Below are 5,518 nucleotides of genomic sequence, written 5' to 3' on the forward strand. Positions count from 1 at the left end.
ACATATTATTTTCTCAATTTTATGGATATAGAACCAGTCTCTGAAAGATTACACGAAATACCAAAATCAGGAGCTGCTAAACCTAAAATCCAACCTTATCTGACTCCAAAGTATATTTTGCTAACTTCTCCAACTGTGTTCTCAGCTACACAGGATTAACTTGTATGTTGAATAAGAACTCAAGGTGTAATTGAGGAAACCAGAGTTTAAACCTTAGTGATGGTAGTTTTTTCTCCCTCTGTTTTACCTACCTCCCTACCCCCGCAAAAAAAAAAAAAAAAAAAAAAAAACCCTGCAGATAGGCTCATACTCTTTTTTTGGTCCATATCAATTAATTAAAACTTTAAACTACTATTTGTTTTATGTTTTTGTCTTTATGTACCAAATAACTTTTATTCATAGATTTTCAGGCAGAATGTCCTAGGTGACATCTGATTAGCAAATGGCCACAGGAAATGTTGTCAGTGCAACAGAGAAACAACAAGTTAGAGAAGCAAACCAGAACCAAATTGGTAACTGAGTGCTAGGATCTCATTCTGCCGATTCTTGATATAAATAGAGTAATTTCAAAAGTCAACAACCCACATTTATGATAAAGAAACATCAGAATAGTCATTGCTTCTGGAAGTGAGTGTAGGCAGGGATAGACTGAGAAGGTACATGAAGAAACTTTCTGGGCAATAACAATGTTCTGTATTGTGGTAGGGGTTTGGTTTACACAGGTGCATAGATAGCTCAAATATTATGGGTTGTGCATTTCATTCTATATAAATCTTAAAAAAGCATCATAAACTAATATGGCACTATAGTTAATAATATGTACACTGAATTATTTAGGGGTGAGGTATACTGATATCTGCAATTTACTTTGAAATGTATCAGAAATATGAATAAATTGGTGGATAGAAGGATAGACAGCTAGATAGCTATGTGATAAAAACAAAAAGAGCAAAATGTTTGCAGAATATACATATTTGGTATGAAGGTGTTTAGTGTATAATTCTTCCAACTTTTCTGTATGTTTGAAATTTTTCGTTAAAAATAATGTGGGAGGAAAAATAATCTCAAACCTAGGAGTCTCTAGTTCCACTGAGGACAACCAATAGAAGATAAATATAAGTGTAGTTGTTTGTTCTCTCTCATTGTTCTAAATATTTTTCGTTATAAAAAGAAGATGAATTGTTCATTCCCATGAAGGAGTTTGAAAAAGTGGGCCATTAGGCAAGGGCCTTTACTTTATCTTTGTAGTAGGCAGGATAATAGTCCTTCAAAGATGTCCACATCATAATCTCTGGAACTTGTGAATATATTATCTTACATGCCAAAAGGGACTTGGCCGATGCGATTAAATTAAGAATCTTGATTATGGGGGGATTATTCTGGATTATCCAGGCAGGCCAACGTAATCACAACAGTCCTTGTCAATGAAAGAGGAAAGCTAGCGAGTCAGAACTAAAGAAGGAGATGTGATGTTGGGAAGGAGAGTTTGGTGTGATGTGATGATTGGCTTGGAACATGAGGAAAGCAGGCCAAGAGCAAAGGAATGCAGACTGCCTCTAGCTGCTGAAAAATGAAGTGAAACATTCTTAGAACCTCTGGAAGAAATGCAATCCTTCCAACATGTTAAGTTTAACCCAGTGAAATTTGTGTCAGTCTTCTGATCTATAGGTCTAGAAGTAACTAAATGTGTTGTAAGTCGCTTAGTTTGTGGTAATTTTGTTACACCAGCAACTGGAAACTACTGTAAGCACAGAAGGGAGATTGTTGACATCAGCATATTATTCTAAAGAATTACGGAGGAAAACTGAGGCTGAGTGGCAGGCAAACCATTTGACATTGATGTTTGTTTTAGGTAGACTCTATGGGTTGTATGAAAGGGCTAACTCACAATAAACATTTCTATGATTTATTTTAAGCATATACCTAAGAATAAGGGAAACAGAAGTCTCAGCCAAGCCTCATGGGAAGTCAGTTCCCATGGGATGGAGCCCAACATCTAGGCCTCATGAGAAGTCTCTGAATCACAGAACGTCCAGGTCTCAGGGTGTGTGGAACTGGAAGGTCATTTGGCAACTGGGGAACATCTAGGGACCTCACCAGCATGGGTCGGTGTAGAAGGTTTTTAGATTTTTGCTTCATTCTGAAAGAGTCTGTTTTTTTTTTTTTTTCTTTTTTCTTCAATGCCTGTGGCCAGGACTACTGTGTGAATCTTCCTCTGGTTGGCACAGCCATGCCTGGTTGGGTACAATTTGGATCAAGGAGCACACACTGGATTTCCATCCCTACTCCCCACTGAGCCAGATTCCCTGTGTAAGGAATACATATTCAACCTTATATATGGCCCTGCCTTATATATGCTTAGTTACCCACCTTTCTATATCTTTTCTGTCCCAAAAGCTCCTTGCTTCTTTATGATTTCTGCTCCTAATACTCTTGTTTATTTATAACCTCAGCTCACATGTTTCCCACCTGAAGCTTCTGCAGGCTCTTCTGTGTGACTCCTTTTAATTTCAGCTTTTACCGCCAACTGCTTGATATTCTCATTGGTACACAAGTTAATTCCTGGAAATGAGATTCTGATTGGTCAAACTGGTCTCTATCCTGGAAAAGCTTTTCATGTTAAGTAATCTTATAAACGTGAATGCTTGGCTACTTTAGAATCCGGATTCCATCCCTAGTCTGATTTTAAAAAAAGAAAAGAAAAATCTTTTTGAATAGTGGATAAGGCCACTTGGAACCCAGGGTGGTTGCCTAAACTTGCCCCCCTTTTAAGGAGCTTTGAGAAGGTAGGATCATAACTGACGTTTCTGGTACAAGTTTTAATTATCATGGATGTTATTGGTATTTATATTTTTCTCCTCTTCAGAGAGAATTTGAAGAAGCAACATAGATATTACCTTCAATGATGTAGTCAAGGAGAAAATATAAGCAGAAGAAAAAAAAATCAAGGAACTAGATACTGAAGAGCACCACTATTTTGATCAGTGTGATCAACATGCTTAACTGTGCTTCAGATTTGTTTCCAAGCTTCCTGATATTCAAGGAAGAATATTACATTTTAAATACTGCATTTAAATATTAAAATTTACAATTCTTATTACAGAAAAGAAAGTGATTGTATTTCTTGATGGGTGGCAGAGGCCTTAAGCCTCTTTAAAATGGGTTTCCTTAAGCAGCAGGTAGGACTTGGGGAAAGAGCCATGTCAAGAGATCTGGCAAGAGCAGACACTTTAATATTTGCACATCATCTGTCTTTTAAAAGAACTTCTTCACAAGAAGAAAACTCCCACATGGGACGCTTAGAGGTTTAGGAAATCAAACTGCCATTTTACCAAGTGGTCAGGTTTCTTCTATGAGTGGTGGCTCATAATGAACTCAACATTGTGCTTACCTCACCTACACCCAAAAACCTGGGGTACTTGATGAAGATGACTTTGCCCCATGTGGCTTTATTTTTCTTACCTCTAAGAAGAGAGAAAATTACTGGCCTTCCAAAACTCAGAGTTATGATGAGGCTAGAATCTAATGAGCAATGCATAAGGCTAAAAGCTAAAAGTTAATATTTTCTAATGTCAGTTAGACATGAGCTGTACATAGTGGGAAAGGCTCTGATATACATGTCAAGAAAAGGTAAAGGACTCCACTTCTAGGGTAGATTTGCTGTGTGTGCTTGGACAAGACATGAAGTCTCCCTGGCCCTTGGTTTCATCATTTCTAAGATAAGGGATTAAATTAGAATCAATGTTTTTCACAAAATATTTTGCTCTTTAAAAGAAAGAATTATGTGGTAAAATAAAATTAAGAAACTGCACGATCTATGCCCCTTTTAGCAATTTACCAGGCACATTAACATATTATATGCTTTGGGAAGTTCTGCAATAAATAAGAACTGTTTATTTTAGCTTAATTAAGATTCCTAAATCTATTTAAGTGCATGTTTTTCCACCAGCTTTTTTTTCAAAGACTAAAAATATCTCATGGAAAACTTTGGGGAATGCTAGATTACATGATTTTTATATTTGCAAACATAAAATTCTACAGTTTTTTTCACTGCCTACTGCTGGTTGGATGATCTTTAGGGGAAGGTACATAGGTAGAAAATATTGGCCCTGACAAATACATAGAAAATACTGGCCATGACAAATGCGTAGAAAATACTGGCCCTGACAAAATGAAGCCACTATATGAGGGAGATAAAAATTAGAAAGGGAGAAAGTAAGGTGTCTCATTTATAGTCTTAGCACTTCTGAGATGTGTTGAGTTGAAATGTGTGTTGTCCTGAATTGGATTGAATGCCTACAGAGAGTTTTCACCTATCTAATTGTCAGAAGAGAGTTAATGTTCCCAGCTCAATTTTGGAAAAGATACAGAACTCATCAGACAACAACAATTAGCTGACCTCTAAGTATGGACCAAACCTCTTAAAAAGGGTGCTATAACCATTAGTTCATCCACTCAGAACCTGTGCCTTCCTCCTTTGGAATGAACTGTGAGCATCTACTCTTGATGCTGGCTGTGTATCCCCTGTTTTGGTAACTAAACAGGATTTATGCTGAAGTTTTTAAAACCCAATTCCATCTCTCAATAAAAGAACAGTAAATAAATAACAACTTATTGATAAACAGTTGAGGTTTCAGGCATAGAAATGAGATGTGGAATACAGTTCAGAATTGAAAGTGTTTTCCAATTACCTGTTCAAAATCTCTCCTACAGGTTCTGGTATGAATTTTTGGTTGCGCTCTTATAGGAATAGGTGCAGACACTTTGCATCTATCACTGCAGCTATGCAGCTTTGATATCATAATAGCTATTTTCTTTTGCTAGCCATCTTATTTAATTAATCCCTTGGTCCAAGAATGATGACTGCTATTGCTATGTGGAACAAATGTAAAAGAAATATGTTGTTTACTGGAAAAGGTTTAATAGGAGGCTTTAGTGAAACCTTTTTATTGTCAGTGTTCTAGTCACATTGAACATCAACTCTTGTATTTATTCTCTTCATCTTGATCATAAAGGCAATATTTCTCAAACAAATGCTCAGAATAAAGTTATTCTAATTGTGTCTTCATTCCTGTTGACAGCTTTTAAAGCTATTTGGAACTTCTTAAATTTTAAAACCTCAACAAAAATAGACAGAATAAGATGCTGAATCTCTGTTTACCTATGCCCCACCTTCAACAATTATCAAATATGGCCAATCTTATTTTTTCTATACCTTTTTACTTTTACCACTCCCCACCACTGGATTATTTCAAAGCAATTCCCAGTCATCATATAATTTTCTTCATAAATACTTTAGTATACACCAGTAAAATACAAGACTTTTTAAAAAAGAATTACAAGACCATTGAACATTTAAAAACTTACCAATTACTTCTTAATGTCATCAAATTATTAGTCAATATTCAATTTTTTTATTTTCTCATATTTTTTTTAACCTTTTTACTCATTCTTTCTTTCTTCTTCTTCTTCTTCTTCTTCTTCTTCTTCTTCTTCTTCTTCTTCTTCTTCTTCTTCT

Source organism: Piliocolobus tephrosceles, chromosome 2, assembly GCF_002776525.5.
Source record: "Piliocolobus tephrosceles isolate RC106 chromosome 2, ASM277652v3, whole genome shotgun sequence".
Classification (NCBI taxonomy): domain Eukaryota; kingdom Metazoa; phylum Chordata; class Mammalia; order Primates; family Cercopithecidae; genus Piliocolobus; species Piliocolobus tephrosceles.